Raw genomic sequence first — 21,246 nt, 5'->3', positions numbered from 1 at the left:
ATTTGTTGGCCAAGTGATAGAGTTCTAAGAGATTTTTCTGAGCTATAAACAAAAATAAGCACCCAGAGAGAGATACAGAGAGATACGTGGTAGCACAAGTTCATATGTTTAAATTAGAGTCCTGAGAACAGGAAAAGTTTCAAACAGAGGTCTTCATTAATCACCAGGCACAAATCAGTGGGAATCCAGGAATCAGTAGTACTACATGAACAAATAGTTTGTTTGTCCAGTGTTTCTTCCTTTCTTTTTTCTTTTTTGGTTTGAATTTGTACAGCACCTAGCATGTCAGTGTACACTTGTAATAACACAGCGGGAGAGTTGGCATGCAGGAGGGATCATGAAGAGGGAAGAAACCATCTTAGCAGGCAGCTTCTTCATTTTGCATCAGTTTTTAATGTCAGGCCAACTCAGGGTGCAGGGGTGAGGGAGCAGAAAGTGAAGAGAAAAAAAGAAACAAATGAAAATCCCACAACCCCAACAACAGAAACCGCAGACAAACCAAGAAAACAGCAGCATGTCCAGGGAGTGCTTGCTCCTCAGCTGAAGGGCCTGTTTTCATACTCATCTCTGTCTTGTGTCCCAGACTCACGTCGCCTCTGAGGCTGAAATACTGGTTCCTTTTTCTGAAAATCGAGTCTCCTGGCCTTTGGTAATATTTTCCAGTCTTTCTAAGGTGTCTGCTTTAATGAGTAAGGAAATAAGAAGACAGACTGACTCCATGGGCACAGAGATTGGTTACCACTTACTTCATAGTGACTATCCAGAAAGAATGAGAAGAAATGAAGCAGGGATTAATTGACCCAGATTGCCTTTGTAAAACAAGGTGGGAGGGATCAGGTAACGATTTCCCAAGCATTGTCCAAGGAAGAGTCATAAGGAGGCAGGCAGTGTGAACAGCTCACACTAGGGCTTGAAACCCTTCTTCAAAATCCCCTTGCTCTTCTGCTTTTTTCTGCTGTTCCTTGCAGAGAAAAACAGGGGCTAAAAAAAAAATGCAGCTCCATCCTTCCGGTTCCCATCTTCCCCAAGACCCCCCTTGCTTTTAGTTTTTTGCACTGCTGAAGGGTGTCATGTGTACTAGAGGACAAAACAGCCCAAAGTCTTGACTTCCACAAGCCTTGCCTTACACAGCTCAGTTGCTTCTCCCTTCTTTTATTTTCTTTTAAATCCTGTTTCTCCCTTCTATCCCCTAGGCCCCCTCCCACTCTCTTTCACATTTATCCCTTAATCAAGTCGCTATATGCTCCTCTCAGCAATTCTTCTCTAAATCCCTCAGGCGGGTTAGAAGCCCCCTGAGGAAAGATCTCTTTTGGCAACTGAATTGAGATAGGAAAGAGGTCCTTGACAGAAGCATATTCCATCCCAGAAAGTTTTTAATCCTTCCAGATGCTTTGTCACAAACTGTGCTTTTATGCTGGTGCACTTTTAAAGGCAGCCAGGATATGTGCAGAGGTCAGATCACAGAGCTGCTCTGGAAAACTCTAAATTGCTCTCGCCTTTGATTCTTGTGCTTTAAAACCACTCTGAAGTTTAAATAAATGGATTAGAAATGAGTTAAAGAGCAGGGTGCTTAATGCTTATGCTTAAATCTATAGCCTCAAGCCACGGCACTTTGGGCGGCAAGATCCTGTTAAATCTCACCAGCTCAGCAGACTCTGAACAAGTCAAGGCTTGGGTGCAGATGTCTGTGGAGAAACAAGGTGAAACAGACCAGAGAGGTGGCACTGGTCCTTCTACAACAGCACAGAAGGAAGCCCAGGGTGGTGAAATGGGCAGTGGGACATACACTGGAACACCCTCCAGAGAGGGCACCAGCACCACAGATATTTGCTATTAATACTAAAGCTCTGACACCATAAATTCATTTAATTTTATTTTGTTTTAGGTCTCATGATTTCCAGACTTGTTTCCAGCTGGGGAAAAGGAGGAGCAGTGATAATGTGGTGGGCTAGATCCTCAGGAGACTCAGCCATCTTGAAAGCCCATTCTGCTTCCCATTGTTTATTATTGTTGGATGGTGAAGGGACAGCTGTTATGTTACATCCTCGAGGTAGCTGCACTTCCAGGGCTGGATGAAGCGATGGCTGTAAATGCCAGCTTGGCAGCTATTCTGGCCCTCCTTGGGGTAGGCCTTTACCCCCTGCTTCTGGTGTGGCTTTGTTCTGTGAGAGAAGAGCAAAACATTTTGTAGCTTCTATTGAAAAGAGTTTCTCAACCTTTTAGGATAATCCCTGTTTTAAAGAGGAGGAGTTGAGTCAATGAGAAAGTAAATCACTTGTGAAAATCACAGAGCATTATTGCTGAGTTTCTTGCTCAACACTACCCTACCTGAGTGCAGCATCCCTACTCACAACTCTTTTTTTTTTTTTTTCTTTTTTGCAATATGAGACCAATGGTATTTATTTCTGGTTCACAGTAAGACACCAGGAGTTGAAAGAAAACCATCCACAGTGACCCAGGGAAGCCTTTGGAAGGAGGCACGATGATGAAAATCCTGAATTTTGGATGTTCACCATACACCTCACCACATGTATAAGAACAGTCCAGCTACAGATGGAACAAAGAATGGGTTAGCTTGGCTTCCAGAGCTCACACACTCTTCTCTTTGCAGCAGGCTATAAATTATGCAGCATTTAAAGATGACTTTCTAAACCCCTGGCTTTAAAGCTTATTTATAACTCCCACACTGATATTTTTCAGACTCGTGACAGCTCCCACCTTCACAAGCTGGGGACATGCCAAGCACCTGGCCTTTTCTATAATGGCCTGTTCTCCCCAGAAAGCTCCCCCCACCTCTTTTTTAAGCAATGCTTTGGATATCTCAGGGAGATTTTATTTATAGCAGAGACATAAAAAGCAAGTGGAAGAGAGTGAGGATGGTCAAAGGGAAAAGTAGCAAGTGTCCTAAATGTCTGACAAACGTCATAGAACATGCTGGGAAAAAATAAGGCCTTGGAAGCAGCCAAGATCTCTTAGTGATAATTTATGTAGGAACAGTATGATTTCATGTAAAGCAGGTTAGGCTCAGACCTAGCCAAGATGGAAACTTATGACTGAAGGGGATCACCTCAGGGAAATGATGAGGGAGGTGGTACTTGTCCTTCCAGAAGGGACTAAGCTGACCATTGGCAAAATCAGGGGCGTGCGTGGGTGAGAAGGTGGGAGCCTCGAGCTGGCAGACACTGATCAGTGACAGGATCCTGATGGGATCTGTGCGGAGTCCAACTAGTTCTACGACTTTGGTTTTTGTTTTGTTTGTTTATTAATTTAATTGACCTACCAATGCTAGAGAGCTCACTCTTGGGGGAAGAGCCATGTGTTGAACTGTAGCATGGATAGAGTCTCTAATGCTGTCATCTGGAGTGAAATATCTCCAGCCACAGCTTAGTCCTTGCTTTGGGTTGTGGCTTACAGTTGGGCCTGGCTCTGGGATTCCCTGTAGGAAACAGGAGCTAAGATACTGAATCTGAAATAGAACAAAAGCCTAGCATACAGAAAAAAGTCTGACATCAGCCTCCTTTTTGGTAGGTGAGGCTGTTGCAGACCTGTGCTTTTACTTCCAGCTTCAGAAGCACATCTAGGTATCACAGTCAAGAGAAAGAGCTGCCCAGGCCACGCCACCAGCCTGCAGGAGGAAGGTGACTCCTGAAAACTGAATATAGCAGGGAGCGAGCAGCATTTTACAGCAACCCAGTTCCTCAGGATTTGTTTGTAGAAGAGACCTGTTTCCCCCCTGTGGATTGCCATGGCTTCAAAGCCTTGGAATGCCTTTGGCTCCCTGTGCAGCAGCGTGAGGCAGAGCCCTGCAGTCTCAGTGGGGTTTGCTCCTTCTCCCAGCCTGAGGAACATTTCTGCACCCCAGGGCAGGTGTTTGCATTGCCAGAGGAAGACAATTCAGCTTTGTAAATCTTTGAAGGTTTTGATTTTTTTAAAAATAAAAATGCCTGAAGCCGGATAAGTATTAAACAACTAAACAAAACAAAAAAGCCCAATATGCATGTAAGGCATACTTGTGTCAGAACATCTGTTTTCAGCTCTATGCTTTGATTCAGATGTCTCCTCCTCTCTTGTCTGAAGTGACCAGCAGGTCTCAGCGATCAGAAATCTGGCCAGAGAAAAATCTTGCTTGAAATTGCTTTGTCTTTCCTGCAAAAATGCTCCAGGCTTTGAAGGAATGGCACTTTTCAGCAAAAGTAAATTTAGTCAAAAATCTCTGACCACCTTCAGTCTATTCTCAGTGGCACCAGGCATTGCAGGCAAAACAAAGACATCTTGGCAAAATTACACCATTGAAATTGCAGGCAGAAGAGCTCAATTTAACACCCACTAATTGTTGCACAATAGTCACAGGAATAATCGGAATTTGTTAATTAGATGCATGCCAATGAGTAATTCAAGACTGGTTTAAATAATTATTCCTATCTTCCCAATAGGCTGTGGTGGTGATTAGCTTGCTGGCTCTTTCTCTTGACTGTTCTGCTTCAAATAAAAAAAGAGGTGAGAGACATCCATGCAGTGAGCCATAGCACTCTTGAATGAAATCCTGCTCCTGGGATACTGAGATCTGCTTTCCAGTGAGTCCTGTTGGTTGTTGCTTTTGACCACAGAAACATCAGAGACAGCAAGGTGGACTGCCAGAAAGCTCTTGGATCAGCACCATGCCAGTGAAATTAAATTAATACTTTTTAGAGTGGCTAATTCCTGAAGGGAGATGTAAGGATGACAAGTGCCACAAATTCAAATCCTCCATTGTAACCATAAAGTAAAAAAAAAACCCAAAAAGCCAGACCAGCGGCCAAAGAACAAAACTCTCCTCCCTGGGACATAGCTAAATTCCTTGTCCCCCAGCCAGGAGAAATGCCCTCTACTGGCTCAGAAAGACTTTTTTTTTTTTTCAGTTTCATCATAAATTTGCTTATTTGCCAACTTCAGGTCTGCTAATAATTTCTCACCCTCCTTTGGTTAGCTCCTTCAGTGCTGCTTGGTTCATGTCATGCTTTTTTTTTTTTTGGACCATGGGAGATACCTTAGGAAGGGATGGAAATAGAACAGTGGAAAGGAATTAGTGTAACTGACCTTGTGAACACTAAACAGTAAAAATTGCACCACAAACATGGGGAAAATCCCCTAAAACCAAAGCCAAATTGCATTCCATTGTATGATATGCTTACCTAGCCTTGTGAAGAGAAATGCCCAAGTATTAAAGGAAAAGATGGTTTGAGAGCATTATTGTTTTTCAAGTCATCAGCAGTCACAAATGCTTAATATTTCTGTCAGTCTCCTTGTGGACTCTAGGGAACTGTTGCTACTGAAATAGCCACCTGATGGAAAACAGCAATAGTACAAACTGGTTCTGGGTGGAAAATACTCTGATCTGTAGGGTTTGCTGGGAGAGCTAAGGAAAGCAACATACAAGCAGGAGCCAGGAGACACAAAGACTAGTTTTTTTGACAAAAAAAGGTGAATGGCTACAAGTTCCAAGACAATATTTTTGTATTTCCCCTCACAAAATAGCACCTTTGAGCACTCCAGAAGCCCCTTGTCTGCATTGCACTAAAGCACTTGTTCATTTGTTGGGATGTGGGAGCAAGGATAGAGGTGCAAGAAGGCAACATTAGTGGCAGAGGCAGCCTTGTTTGTTCAGTACACAACCCCTCTGTGGAGGGGGAAGCTTTGCTGCACCAACAGAGCCCAACAGTTTGTGAAAAACGTACATACAAATGCTTTCTCTTCATGTTCCTGTTCCTGGGGCAAGTTAGAGCCCCACAAACTGTGCTGAAGCTGAGAACCATCCCCTGTTCTTATCCCAATTACCTCATGTTCTCTGGTGGCTGCTCTTTCTGCCTTCTATCTTGCAGCGAGGGAACCAAGGTATTAGAAAATGTCGTCCCTCTTCTTGAACCCTAACAGAGACATAACTACCTTTCTAGTCTCTACTCAGCATACCTCATTCCTTTGACAGAAGTACTTCCTCTCTCAGCTGCTCCCTGCTCATTTACACCCCTTCCATCATGATCTCCCTAAATTACAGCTGCTAACTGAGCTGCCTAGCCCAGGAGCACAGACAAGATGAGCTCCCTGTTCAGTCAATGGGGAGAGACCAGGACCTTCTGGCAGTGCCTTGGTGACCTGGGTAACCCTCCAAGGGTTTCTCTTTTTGTTGACTGCAGAGGGAGCTGAAAGCCAGCAGGATGCCAGTTTGTCTGCCCGAGGTGAGATAGAGCTGTGCCATTGCATGGACAGGACAGGATAGGACAGGACACACCAAGCCATCCAACAGAGCAACATTTGAGCAGCTCACAAGAATTCAGCTGTTCCAGGAAAGCAGCAGAGATGAGGACACATGAAACTGACTCAAAGCAGGGAAAAATGACAAACAATTGCCCCTTGTTGGAATTTATGCTTCTCTTCTTACACTTATGTAAGGAATCTTAAGACAGCCAAGAACATGGAAATCAGAGGTTCCCCAGAGACTGTCTCAATTCATGAAGCTTCAGTTGATTTTGCTAGCCCTGAACTCACTGCCATGGGATTCAAACCTCTCTCTTGTGTTCATCTCTGCTGCAAGAGCAGTAATAAGAATTTCTAGTTGTCTTATGGCTCCTTGTATTGCCATCCATTCCTCCCTCGCTATCATTGAGGAAGCACTTGAGTGGAGCTTTACCAGAACTGCCAAACAGAGAAGACACTTAAGGGTTCCTACATGACACTCAGGGTTCAAAGGTTTTCTTCAGTCTGGGCTTGGTCCAAATCAAATGGGAGGGGTTTTTTGATTGATTTCTTTGTGTTTTTGGGTGGGTTTTTTTTTTTTTTTTTTTTTTTAAGAGTCCAAAGATCAAGACTTCTCCACCCCCAATCAAATAAAAAAGCACAATAACAGTCTGGCCCGCCTATTTTATGAGATCCTGGGATAATTACCTGCTCACTTCAGCTGCTACAGCCCTGCACCTGGAGACCCCAGAATACACCAGTGGTCTCACTGCTGCTCAACATTAACTCCTTGTTTCCCAACTCCCTTCTCTGCCAGCTGGTGTATACATTAATATTTGGGGAGTTTCTAGTCCTACTCTAATACTGAACACAAGTTGTCCTGTAGAATGCAAAGAAACTCTCCCCTAAGCACTCTGTTTCCTCCGTATTGATTCAAAGTTGAAACTAGATAGAACTAAAAATTAAAATAAACCAAGCATCAACTACTTACTGGCCAAATAATGGACAAAAGACTCAGGCATCCTGAGAGGGACAGAAACAATACAGGTGGAAGAGAAGGCTGATAGACACAAACTGTCTGACACAATGGTCTGAAGAAATATTATAGATCAACAGGGAACAGAACATTTTTCTTCTATGAATCAGCATGGAAACCTTTCTGTAGATGTTAACACATCATGTGCTTTGCTTAAATACCCCACAGACTTCTTTAATTTCTAATTTCTGAGATCCAGAGGTGTAAACTGGGTTGTTCTTCTGTGCTTGATCTGAGATATCCAGCCCTTTCCTGCAATGTCTGATTGCCTTTGACTCTCTGTTTCTAGTTTAAGTGTCTATAATAATCCTAAACAGAGCTCTCTACACTTCAGCAGATACAGGTCATGCAGTAGTGACATTTTTGATAATGGTTCATACTTTGTTATGCTGAGAATCAGGGGATGTCAAGGGATTTCCCACCTGAGATTTACCCACCTTCACCAAAATTATTTTGGATGGAAAGGAGCAGCAACATCCAATATAATATAAAGCACATTTTTGGCTAACATCTGAAATGCCTTCAGATATCATCTAAAGTTACACACACATGTCCCCAGTGAAGCCTGAAACAAAGCTCTCAGAGAAGACAGGATTAATTCGGGGTCAGAAGGGCTTTGCTTTCTGTCATAACATTGCCATGATGTAGTACCAAACTCATTACTTACCGTGACATAAAGCTAAGAGACTAAGGAATGGTTTAGAGTGTGTTAGCTTATACTCCCCTTCCACTGCAATATCTTCTCTTGAGGATGGCAGCAAACAATCTAAACAAGGACTTGTGTGTATGGAACAACTTAGTCCCCATGCAAACAATATGGGGACATCAGGGATTTCTGTGAGATGTTATGTTTTTGTTGTATCCAAATTGCCTACAGATTTTTCTGTGTCAGTCTCAGCTTGGAGGGGGCTGTGTTCTTTAATTAAACCAAGTTGATTAGACAGTTGCAAAGAAGGGAAACTAGTCCACAATATGTCATCTGACCTTTTCTGTCGTTTTCCTCAGCTCTGATCAGCTGTGAAGCAATTCTGAACTTTTCAAAACAATTTGTTCTTCAAATTGGAATAATGACAGTAAAGAGTTCTTTAAATAGCCTCATTTGTCAGCTGTCCACTGGGATTAGTTAACATTAAAGAGCTGATCTCCTTTAACTGGATACTTTAGCTGTGTACTGCTGACCTTCCATATGATCCCAGGTAGGTGTTGTTCTCCAAGGGTCTTGGGTTCACCAGTTATAAAGTTGGAAGGGACAACTTTAATTGCTTAGTTCTGAAACACTGAGAGCTGAGAATTTCCATGAATTCAACCCTTTTTCAGTGTACCAAGTGGGAAAAGACACCTCATACTCAGCAAAATATCCCCTGTGCTGGAGGTTGTATCATCAACTACAATTTAGTTGCTTCAAGGATAAGTCATACTTTTGCCTGAACATTTGCCCCTTCTTTTTGGCCTGGCTGTGTGTTTCTTCAACCTCTGCAAACAAGTTGTTGTTATCTATGAATTCTCTGGCTACTTTTTCCTGTCTATATAAATAAAAGCTTAGAATTGAAGTTATGCTTGTGAGCTGTGTCTGAACAAGCACACTCTGCTGACAAATGCAGATTAAAAAAAAAAGCTACTAAGTTCCAGTTGTTTTGAGTATAATGCTCATGCATAATATCTCCCCAGAAATTGCAGGACTTTTGTTATTGCCACCCTCACGAAGTTTACACTGAACTTCTTACACACGGTCTGATTGATCTAAGCATACACTGCAGAAGCTTCTGACATTTATGGAGCATGTGTGTAGCAATGGGGATCCGTTTATCAGCATGTGTGAAGCAATGGGGATCCAACAAAAGATCTCAAAATCCACCTATAGTGGAAGTCCAGATCAGAAAAGGGAGTGTAGCCAGGAAAAAAACCCCTATTATTTACATATCTCTCTGTATAGCAACTATCTTGTATAGCACTTATCTTCTGCCCATGTCATGGGCCCTCCACAAAGCTGGATGTCTTGAACAATGCCTCAGTATATTGCATTCAAGCTCTGCTGTCTTCTTGCTTCAGCTAGCCTTGATTACACACTTCCAGGTGCTGATTTCCAGATTAAGAGTCTTTATTTCAGACTTTTCACACGCTGTCAATGTGGTGTTTGATTACATCAATAGAGGCAAAATATTGGCGCTTAGTGGAAATAAAGAGATTTTTTAAGCAGGGAGATCTATTTTTGTCATTTCCTCCTGTGGGCAGGTTATCAAGATGACCTGCAAACAACATTGCAGCAAAGAACAGCTCACTGTTTCGGGAGGTGAGGGGAGACGGTATTTATGGTGTGTCATAAACAGTGAAGGACTCTTTGGACAATATCCTAATAAATACTCTAAAAAGAAACTGCCAGAGTCTCATAACTCAACATACAGACTGTCATTCTCTCCCTCCTGCTCTGTGTATCTAGTTAAGGTTTGCCTTTTAGTATTGCCACAATGAACTCAGCTATAAGGACAAACTTTGGAGGCACTGATAAGAGATTCTGAAGGACTGTTTATGGTCAGGACCCATGCAGAAATCAACAGAGTGTGCTTGTCTTCACCTGGAATGCCTTATGAGGCACCTGCCCCTCAGAGGTATTTTTCCAATTGTGGTGTAGATCACGAACCCAGAAGGTCCCATGGGCCCTACCTTATCCTGGTACAGTGTGAAAAAGCAGAATAAGACCATAATTCTAGGACTGATGTCCTCCCACAGAGAGAGGTGGACTCTAGCTGTGCAGCACTTGGCTCCAGGTTCAGAGTTCTCTCAGGCTGTTACCTCTGTGTGATGGATGCAGAAGTAAGACTATTTGGAGGACATTGCCCAGGAGGAAGCCCCCAGTCATCTCTCAGCTGACCTGTAAGGGAGGGAGCGAGGGAGATGAAAGGCAGTTAGTGCCAACATCTGGAAGACAACCTGTGTGTTGTCCTGAAAAAATGGTTCCCTTTCCCCAGTACTGGGGGCTCATACTATCCTCCTCATTTCTGGGTTGAAGCTTGCTGGTCCTGCTTCTGGATTGACAAAATCTGCTCTTTGTTATGCCCCAAGTCCCTCAGAGGGAAAGAGTATCATGACTTTCTTGACACAGTGGTCGCCTTCCTCCCAGACCCAATTAGCTCCAGGAATGGAGCCTTGAGACTGCCTTCCTACTTGGACTTTCTCCAGGGAGACCACTAGGCCAGACAGCCACTGCTGCCATGAGCAGGGTGTTTCTACCAGGAGTGCTGACAGCCTGTTTTCATCAGCTCCGAATGGAAAAATTGTTTGGAAAAAGGCCTGAAATGTTTATCAAAGAACCATGGCATTTAGTATAAATGATGAAATGACGGCAAATTAATCTAAAACCCACCATCGGCGCTATCAGGAGTCATGGGCTGTAATAGCTGTGATATGGTCAGTGGGAGTTTCACCCCCAGGCCTCTGTGTAGTGGTTTTGTAGGCAGCTCTTGTCTTTCAGCTGAAATGCAGCTGCTTCTGGGGTGGATCACAAGCTCTGCAGGACACCAGCAGCGTTCAAAGGTGACCACTGCATTGGTCATGGCTACTTTGTGCTGCTGCATCTGCCCGTGGCCTTTGGAAACCTTTTGCCTTACACTGTCAAGTTTCTCATGACAGGGACCAGCCTGTTGTTTTATGCTGTGATGAGGATTAATAATCCTCACCATGGTTGATGATGTGAAGATGAGACTGTCGGAGTTGTAAGGGCTAAAAGCCACAAGGAGAATGGCTCTTTGAATGTCTTGTGGTAACCACAGGGAAAACTTTCCTTTCCTTAGCATTCAGAAGTTCAGGCTGTTCCTCTAACAAAAACTACCCCTCAGGTCTTTCTGACTCATTTGCAGAGTAATAATTAGGAAAGAAGTGTTTCTTCCACTCACTTGGCATCACCATTGCTTGTGAAGCCCTTCTGGTAATGAGTGTTACTTCTATGTATGGAAAAAAGGTTTTAATCTTGCATGGGCTATAGCAATCCCATGTAAAACATACAAAAATGCATTTTTTAAAGTTATGTTTCTATCTCTCATGGGCCAAGACCTATCTTCTAAACTGGGAACTGAGTGTAATGTGGGGTGTTTCTCTTTGGTGTGCAGGCAGCCTGCAGCTGTCAGTCACAGGGCTACACTTTGCACTCACCTTTGAATGTCAGTGTGGTGGCACATCCTGGAGACATCACGGACCATTTTTAAGGGCAAAGTCAATGCAAATAAAATCATGCAGCAGACAAAGGAAGAAGAAAGGAAGATTCACCAAGCCTTTCATGTGTCTGTGATCAGTATTACCTCAACAGATGCCTGAGAGGAATGTGACATCCAAATTCATGTGCTGGGGCTAAGCAGGGAATCTAGTCTTTTTTTTTCCTCAATGGTTAAAACAGAGAGAGCTCAGTATTTTGCCTGGTGATTTCCCCAATATCTAGAGCTGACCAACACTGTCCCACCATGCCTAGAGAGGAGTGATGTGCAAGTGGAGAATATGGCATAGGGGCACCTCACCTCCTCTGCTCAGCCTGTTGCCCTTCATCTCTTAATAAGTCACTCTGGACTTATTAAGCCCAGAGTTCATTAGGATTCACTTCTGTTTTGGCCTTGCTGTTAAGCACTTACCCAGAGCTGAAGATCCTGAGAGGTCCTGGGTATGAGATCGGAGCGAGGGCTGGAGGGAAAGCAATTGTTGCTCTTATCTCACTGTGAGGTTTGTTGCATTCCAAGGAAATCATCTGGCACTTGGCTTTCCCCACTTCCCTGGCCACCGTGAGGTTTTAGGACAATCCCTAATCTGTTCCCTTGTGAACACTGAGGGCCTTTCTTGTGGGAAACAAGTTTGCAAGTTCAGTTGTTTCTATCAAAGATGAGAGAACATCTAAGCAGCGCCAGACAGTACAAGCTTCCCCCACAGGCACTCTGGCTCTGGCATCCCACACTGATCTATCACCACCAAGACCCACAGCACAAGCCAGCATCTCAGTCCGGAGCCGCCACCTCCTCCGCCTCCACTCATAGCCTGCGTTCCTGGCTGCCTACCTCGCCTCCTCTCTGGCAGAGTGGCCAGAGAAAGGAGACACAGTGCAGAGCCTGGGAAAGGCTGACGCTGACTTTTCCCTCCACTTGCAACTGCCTGTGCACAAAAGAGTACCTGCAGGCACACAAATCCTTGTGCTTGAACATGTGGCTGGGACCCATGTCCCTCCTGATGGGATGGCTGTGATGTCTGAACCCTGCAGGGTTCTGTCTGGCAATGGGAGTAGAGCAGGGATGTGTCTTGTTGGGGTAGGGGAAAAAAGGTGGGACTTGGGGAGCAGCACAACGGTGAAGTGGCAGTGAGGATTACGGTCCAAATTCTCTCCCTACTATCCTCCCCCCTCTTCTCCTCCTGCTCCTCACCAAGCCTGCCCTTCATCTCCTTATCACAGAGTGCTTTTCACTCCCTCCTTGCTACAGGGAAACAGCCACCCAAGAAGTAAGGAAGAGTGTCTCACTCTTGATGCTGTCAAAATCATTACCGTGTTGCTTCTGGAAACTTGGCTTTGGGTGTTGAAGAGCCCAATTCACCAGCCCTGCCTCCCCACAGACCACTTCTGCCACCATCCAAGCCCTCATTTCTCTCGCAAGAGGTGCTGGTGACAAAATTCAAATCCAAAAATTTGGGACACCTCCCATGCTTTGCTTATATTTCCTTTCACAGCTTGGTCATGACTGCATCTCAGCCCTCTGTCAGAGGTCAAGGGGGAAATTTGCTTCCATTCACCTTCAGGATAAGTATTACTCTTTCCTCCTCCCATTCCACCTGCTGAGACAACCTAGTCCACTCACTCCACCTGTGTCGGGGAATCAAAGGATCCCCCTGAGTTCTCTCCTCCAAGTCCTGCTGCAAAGACAGAAGCACATCTGGTTGTGGTTTCCCTTGGGAAGGCTCCAGATAGTGGCTGTGTTACCAGCCCACTTACCTCAGCCAGCTGCCCCTCTGCCTGTGCCTGCTCCCTGCCTCCCTGCTCACCCCTGGCCGCTGCATTACTGCTGCTCCTTTCCTCTGTCACCTTCACACATCAGTCTCCTGGCCAGAGAGGGGCAGAAGAGGGATGAAATATTGTGGGATCAGGAGGTAATGAGAAAACTTGTTTTTAACTCTTGTCTCCCACCTGAGGCTTTCGTTGGAAGGGCTGAGGACATGGGACAGAGCTCCAAACTGAATCACCCCTTGAAGATGTCCACCACACTAAAGGGTAGAGGGGTCTGGCTAGAAGGGGAAGCTCCTTTTGCATTCCCTGATCCTCCTCAGTTTGGATCTGAGCAGGCTTTACCACAGAGACATCAGCAAACCTTCATGAAGTTGCACAGGGGAGAGAAAATGCATGTGGAGTCCCTAATACAGTGGCAGTTTCCAGTGGTGGAAATGGAAAGTAAAGCAAACCATCAGGAGTGCTTGTCAAAAACACAAGGCTTGGGAGAGTGGGTAGGAGTTGCTTGTTTGCTGGTAAATTGTAATGGGCTTCATGGAGAAGCACCTAGGGCAGCCTCGAAACCCACCCATTAGTTCAGTGGGATTTAATATTTTCCAGTGAGTAAATACCATCTCATTTTGTTAGCACAAAGTGGTCCTCATCAAAGTATTGGCAAGATTACAACATTTTTTCATAAATCCAGCAAATTGCAGTCTGCCTACAGTCATCCACTGGAGTCTTTCTTGTCTTATTTAATTGAACTTTGTGTGGGGGAGGGAAAAGGGATTACATTTTTTATTGCTGGGTGTGTTTTATGGGAGATCTGTCAGCTGGAAGTGACAGTGCCAATTAGGGTTGCATGTTTTTGTGTGAGTTGCAGAGTTTTAGAAAGCAGAGGAAAAAAGGGGGTGAAGGCAAGCCAAGCTATTTACAGTGATAGATCTGAGGAAGAGCAAGATGGCAGATACCTTGGTTGCTACCTGTGGCTGTGAGACTTGCCCTCTGTTCTTCTTCCCTCCTGCCAAAACACACACACATTCCCCGAGATGTGTCTAGGGAAGATCGGAGGTTTATTTACGACTGCCCTAACCACACCTTTCCCCAGCTACACAAGTAAGGCTCGTGTCTGCACACAGGGTATTTTGTGGTCTTCTCCTACGTGTTTCCATAGGTGTGAAGAAAACACCTTCTGAAGGGAACTCCTTAGGTCTCCCTTGGGTCACTCTGTGTGATGCTGGTAATCTCAGAACAGTGTTTTGGGAAGGAAAAGTACAAAAGTCTGAAACACTCCAGGCTCCAGGCTGGTGTCTTAGAAAAAGTGATTCTAATTCACCCAAAAAAGTACAATGAGCACGATAAGTGCTTGATTTGCAAGTATCTCCTCACATTAGTGAAGGGACAAGAGAAAGAGAAGGAAGGGAAGATGCTTTATTTCCAGGTAAACTTAACCCCTTGATTTACTCTCTTGAGCCAAATATCTTATGGCAAATGCAGCAGCAACCTTTTAAAATTCAGAGCCAAAGCTTTACTTTCCAATCCCTCAGCATCCTGAGTGCTCACTGAGACTGCTGACAATTTCTCCCTTTGCTGTGTCTCTACAGCCAGCAGCTCTGCTTCTGCCCAAAAACACCCTCCATGCATGAGGCCTATCAGCCAGCTTCATGGGCTAAATGGCAAATTCAGCAATCTGGGCAGAAGGGCAGGTGGTGTGGAGGGTCACAGTATGCTTTGAAAGACAGGCTGCTCCCCTTTGTGGAAGGGATGGGTGCTCAGGATTTATGCTGCTGTACATGAAAAATAAACATTTGGTCTCCACATGCTTTGCTAGTCAGTGTGTGCTACCCAGCTGATTCAAACACCCATCCATCAACCCTCCCTTGACTCATCACCACAACACTGAAGTACACGGGGGAGTGAGCACTCCCACATGTGGATGAGAGAAGGCTCCATTTGCCATGAGATGTTGAAATACCCCTTCGAGCCAGCTCCTAATAGAGGCAGTTGGATACAGCATTGCCTAGCTGCTGTAAACCATCACTTCCAGCTCTCACTAAAGGTTCATTTTTTATCTTTCTCTGTGACACAGCGTATCTGGGCTGGTGCAGGAGTTTGCTCTTGTGGGCCAGTTGGTACGTTCTCTGTGGCTGGATTTCAGAGCTGGTGGCCATCATGAGTGGCAGAGGAGAAGTCCCTTTTGGCAAAGTGGGGATGATGCTGTCTCACCCATCACCCTTCCCTTGGCTGCTTCTCTGGGTTTCCACTGGAGCACTCTATTAATATCCTTGTTTCCAAACAACAATGTCACTAATCCTAATTTATTGGGACTTTAAGGACACATTTGACAATGACACTGACTGCTGGTGTTTGAGCACTGAACAGGAATTTTAATGAGAAAAGGAGTAAAATGAATAATGTATTAAAAGGGAGATGGGTTTTACCAAGCTTGTGTTTAAACAAGATGATGAAGAGTGCGATGAAAGTTTATCTGCATGGTAAGATAGATGAACAAGTTGATTCTGTTGAAGGCCAGGTGGCCCAAAGTATTCATTCTCCTTTCCCGGGACTGGACAGCTCTGAACCTGTGCCTTTGGGAGAGCAGTGAAATATGAACACAGACAGTGGGATTGAGCACAGACTTAGCAGGTTTCCACACCAAGCTGTGTGGTGGGGTTGACACATTGGAGGGAATGCTATCCATATGAGCCTTGACAGACTTCTGAACCCTACGGATTTCAGCAAGGCCAAGTGCAAAGTCCTGAGCCTGGGTCTGGGCAATCCTGAGTACAAGCACAGTTTGGGCAGAGAATGGGCTGAGAGCAGTCCTGAGGAGAAAGTGTTGTGGTTGTTCAACAAGCTCAACATGACCTGGCAATGTGCACTTGCAACCCAGAGAGCCAGCTGTAATGTGGGCTGTAAAAAAGCAGAGTGACCAGCAGGCCGAGGGAGGGGATTCTGCTTCTCTACTCCACTGTGGTGAGGCCCTAGTTGGGGCCCACCACTTTCATGGCTCTGGAGCCCCAACACTGAAAGGACATGGACCTTGTCCATGTTGGAGCGAGTCCAGAGCAGGCCATGGGGATGCTGTGAGGGCTGGAGCAACTCTCATATGAGCACAGGCTTAGAGAACTGGGATTGCTCAGCCTGGAGAAGAGAAAGCTCCGTGGAGACCTTACAGCACCTTTCGTATCTAGGTGAGGCCTGCGAGAGGGCCGGAGAGGGATGTTTTACAAGGGCATGTAGTGACAGGACAAGGGGAAATGGCTTTGAACTGAAAGGGGATAGATTTAGACTGGATGTTAAGATGAAATTTTTTACTGTGAGGGTGGTGGGGCACTGGAACATGTTGTCCAGAGAAGCTGTGGCTACCCCATCCCTGAGAGTGTTCAAGGCCGGGCTGGATGGGGCTCTGAGCAACCTGGCCTAGTGAAAGATGTCCCTGCCATGGCATGGGGGTTGGAACAAGGTGAGCTTTAAGGTCCTTTCCAAACCAGACTTTCTATGATTCTGTTCTATGAAATGGGAAGGTGTTCCCCAACAAACTGCTCCTGTCTTTGGATGGGTGTTAGTCCTCTGACACAGTGGTAACATTGTGCATGGGTGCACAGCCCTGCCCTTGTCATGTCTCCTCAAGGTTGCTGTGTGTGAACGGTTTTATGGAGGACCAACTTGGAATGAAGTGGATTCACAGACATGTCCAGTGGCACTCCTTGAGGCTGCTGGTGAGTAGGTGCTCCCAGTATTTTCTAGATGCAGGTGATGGTTGGCAAGTTGCATAACGCTAGAAAGACCAGGGAATGACTAGAACATTGTGCTCGGAGCACCCTTCCTTTCCATGAAGCTGTGTCTCTAGCACTGACAACACAGCACACACATATGTGGGACTAGGCTGCCTAAACAAAAGAAGCAGTGTTATTTTGGGAGCAGTGGAATGGCCATCTAGCCTCTGTTGGATATGTAGAATGAGGAGAGTGGGGCATAGGTCTTGCCCTGTATCTGGCAGGCCCATGGGGATGCTGAGACATCCTAGAGGATCTAAAATGGCTCAGGCAATTTGCTTCTGCCTAAGTTTCAAGTCAGTGTCTCCCTCCTGACTATCTTGTTTCAGGTCATGCTGGATAACAGAGAGAGGGCAAAAGCCAGAGAAGATATCTCTGTCCAGAAACTTAAAATACTCTTGTGACAGGAATATTAGAGTTCAGACAAGAACTTGCCAAGTTTCATATCAACCAGTATCTTGTCTCCAGTGATAATGGATGATTCAGGAAAGTGTGACCCTTCCTTTGCCCCTAATCATCTATTGGCACTATTTCCAAAACTTTTTTCATCTCACAAAGGCTGTTCTGTAGAAATACATTGAAGCAGATTCCCCAGAAATAGAGCTTAGAATTTTTCTACCCTCTATAACTATTCCCATCCAAATAAACATACTTGAAAAAAATTAAATGGTTACCCTGATTTAGCAAATAAATCAATCCAAACACATGACTCCAGAACTGATCTTACAGTAACTTCTTTGCTGTTTCATGGTGCAGTTTAAGAAATGCATTTCTTCTGTCCTCAGAATGACAATATGTAGATCCCCTAAGAATCATGGAGCATCACCTCCTAAACTGCCTCTGGTAAAATTTTTCTGGAAACATTCCAGGGGCAAAGAGCTTGCCATGTGTTTCATGTCCCAAGCAGCATGCAGGATGGAGTTATTTGTTTGTTGCTGCTTTGTCTTTGTTTGTGCAAACTGACGCCGCAGGGACCTTTTTTGAGGGCATTTTTCAGCCAAGAAGATTATTCTATATAAATACAGTTAAACAAATAGATTTATCATCAGAATAGCTTCAGCCTGTTCCATCCATCCATCTATCTATCTATCTATCTATCTATCTATCTATCTATCTATCTATCTATCTATCTATCTAATACATGTCCACCTTTGTAGATAAAATAATTAAATTCCTATAACAGCCTAAAACAGACACATTGGGTTTATCTTGTTTTGTGTCTACACTGAAACTGTGAGCAAGAACTGGGCTAATTAAATCAGGCAGATTTATCAGCTTCAGGTACACCTTGGAGTTGCTGCCCACAGTGGATCATTCTGTTCCTTTGCCAAAGGACATTGCTTTTTTAGCTAAGGGACAGAGAAGTGCCTGGAAGCCATAAGCCTTTCAGTAAGTAACCTTGATCTGAAGAGGAAAGTGATTGAGGGTCTGAGCTGCTAGCCCAGAGAGGAAACTCGCATCAGGTCTGAGGACTCTTGGCCACTGTCACATTTCCCAGATATTTTGTAACACTGAATTCCCTTTATTTGTATGTTTTCACCGGTTATCACAAATTATTTTGGAAGCATGACATAGTTTTTGAGCTGTTGGGAAGCTAGTGTAAAAGTCATCAGAGAAATGAAAGATCTTTCAGTCTTGCTGTTGGTATAACCTCTATCAGAATCTGATGCAGATGAGGGCTCTGCTGGAATGTGACCCTGAATAAGCCACTAAGAAGAACGTTTAAAAACGGATCCATTAAAAGACAGTTCCAAAAGGACTGAGAATTAAACTCCAAATAAATACCCTTCTCCCAAGATTGCATGTGCAGTCCCCTACATGTAAGCCAACAAACAGGGGAAAAGGAGAAAGCCAAAATAGGAGAAAAAAAAAGGCTGAACAAGAAGTCTTGCCTGACTTCTAATGAGCTGTGATGAAAAGCAAAATAGTAAAACTACACAAGCAGACCTATAAATTAGTTTTTTTTTTTCTTCTGAATGATTACATGTCCCTCCCATTAAAAAGGTTTTTAACTTTCATATGTCCTTAGGGAATGGAGTCATTGCCTGTCAGTTGATGCACCCAAAGGTGTTTGACCTGCTCTTCACCATGAGGTGAAAAGGGTTACCTTAAACCTCAGAGGAAGAGGGAGTAACTTGCTAAGCTGCCATAATTATGTGTGGTTATCTGTGGGCCCCCAGTGTACTTAACAGCTTTGCTTTCGTGGAAAGCAGTGGGATTTTTCCACTTGAGTAAATGTCAGGTACCTAATAAAGATCTGGACTTGGGGAGTGCCTTAATCTGTCTGATTGCTAGCAAACAAGTGTTTTCCCAGCCATACTGGGAAAATAAATAGAGGGAAAACTGTGAGACATAGAAAATTTGGCAATAAGTGTATATGAGTATCTCAGATGAAAGACAGTCCCTAATTCTCTTTGGAAACAAGAACTATAGGAAGTTTCATGAGCATTTTGGGACCAATCAAGGTTGAGGCTGTCATCTCCTAGCTTGAGAGCTAGGAAATATGGGACAACTCAGGCCTCTGGCTCCAAAACAATGAAATCATTTTTATGCCCTTTTCTTTGCTGCAAGAACTGCAAGTGTAGAAAGAATTAGAAGAATGAGTGGCTGAATTCCAGCTCATAAGAGGTGAGAGGTGAAAAGGAGGGAAAGGACAGTGGCTGGTACAGGTCTCCTGGCTTTCCCCACTACACCTTGCATGCATATGGAGCTGTGTTTTAAGTCAGATGAATCACAGAAAATTGGAAAGTCTACATTTTTGTTTGTACAAGTGCATGAATAAAATGAAAGATTAGGTTATTACAGACATCAGTCATGCTTTAAAAACCCACGAAATTGGCTGAAAATGAGACAGAGACAATATGAATAGATACAGTGTTACTATAGTCTATTTCCCATCACTGTTGTTGCATTTATCAGACAGAGTCAAAACTGTTCCTTTGCCTTTGTTAGGCTCTGTGGAAAAAACTCTTTTCTTAAGGACTTATTTTATGAGATTTTTTTTCATTTTTCTTCTATTGAATTGTCAAAATTAATATGAAATAATTCCTTTAGGTGGAAAAAAAAACCCAAACAAACAAAAAATCCCCATCAATAAAATAGCTTTATTTAAAAATCCCCATCAATGAAAAGCTTTATTTACATATTAACTTTTAAATGAAATGGATCTACAATTTACATTTCAATATGGAAATGCATCTTAAATGAAAAGAAAAAAAATTAAGAGCATATAATTTTGGCAACTATGACTTTCAAAGCAAAATTTGTAAAAGCGTTAACTTTATCTTTTCAACCGGTTAATTTGATATGCATTTTTCTATTAAAAATGTAGTATAACCCATTTAGCTATATTCTTATTGTACAAAATTTTCAGTACCCCAGCCCCTTTGATAATTATAATGTGAGGGGAAAGGAGACCCAGAAGATGCTTACTTTCTTGAGCTGACTAGCAGGTGTGTTGTCTAGGCCAACTCCTCAGAGGGTACCTTAATCCTGCTTTTCTTAGACAGGACTGTGTCCCGCCCCTACCCCCTTCCATGAGTTTCAGGAGAAGGTATCTGGACACAAAGAGATGACAGCTCTTGTCGTAATATCCACCCCCATGGATCCCCTGCAGGTAGAGCTGGGTTGGTGATCCCAGAGGAGATTAGCTATTGCTGATGATGCTGAAGTACAGGAGATGCACACGGCTTATCTCGGTCATTCAGTTTGTGTCTGAGATGAGGCACTGGATAAGGATGCAGAATTTGTGCAGACAAAGCTGAGCAACTGAATCATTAATAACTGGAGAGGAGGAGCTGACATTTATTTGCTCAAATATCCATAAACAAAGACTTTCAGAAAATGGTTGTTTTCAAATGAGTCATTGAACGGGCATGGTGGTTGGGTCTGCAGCAAATCCTCTGTGAGACACCCGAGTTCTCAGTTAAGAACCTCTTTTTCAAGGGAGAAAGAGAAGTTTCAGATTCAACACAGTACTCCCCCATCTTGGCAGGGATTTTATTTCTCCCTGCTGTGATCAGTGACGCACTGTGGGTCGGGGCTAGAACTGTCTCTCTGTTCCTTAAGATTCATGGTCTCTGTAATATTTTTCGATTTAAAAATGGAAATGTTTAAAAATTGAAATGTTGGGCAGTGCTATCTCCTGACACATTTCCTGTGGTGTTTACATGGCTGCATCAGTGGACATTTGTCATTTAGACTATTCCAGGATTCCACGTAGACTTTGTCATCCCACTTGCAAGATGGACACAATCTGGTCTTTAAACCAATTC

General features: G+C 44.0%; 1 long non-coding RNA gene across 3 annotated transcripts; it reads right to left on the bottom strand.

Moving 5' to 3' along the window:
- Positions 1–1,741: 1,741 nt before the first annotated feature.
- LOC135309042 (uncharacterized) lies at positions 1,742–16,190 on the bottom strand. 3 transcript variants are annotated; one of them, XR_010369348.1, is made up of 3 exons: positions 4,953–16,190; positions 3,281–3,436; positions 1,742–2,162 (listed from the first exon to the last, which is right to left on the bottom strand). It is a non-coding gene; the product is annotated as an uncharacterized LOC135309042 (long non-coding RNA). The 3 variants fall into 3 exon arrangements; XR_010369349.1 differs by having other exon boundaries at positions 3,281–10,115; positions 11,863–16,190; XR_010369350.1 differs by lacking the exon at positions 3,281–3,436 and having other exon boundaries at positions 10,037–10,115; positions 11,863–16,190.
- Positions 16,191–21,246: the final 5,056 nt, after the last annotated feature.

Source organism: Passer domesticus, chromosome 10 (assembly GCF_036417665.1).
Source record: "Passer domesticus isolate bPasDom1 chromosome 10, bPasDom1.hap1, whole genome shotgun sequence".
Lineage (NCBI taxonomy): Eukaryota > Metazoa > Chordata > Aves > Passeriformes > Passeridae > Passer > Passer domesticus.
This window is presented reverse-complemented; position numbering and strand designations above follow the sequence as displayed.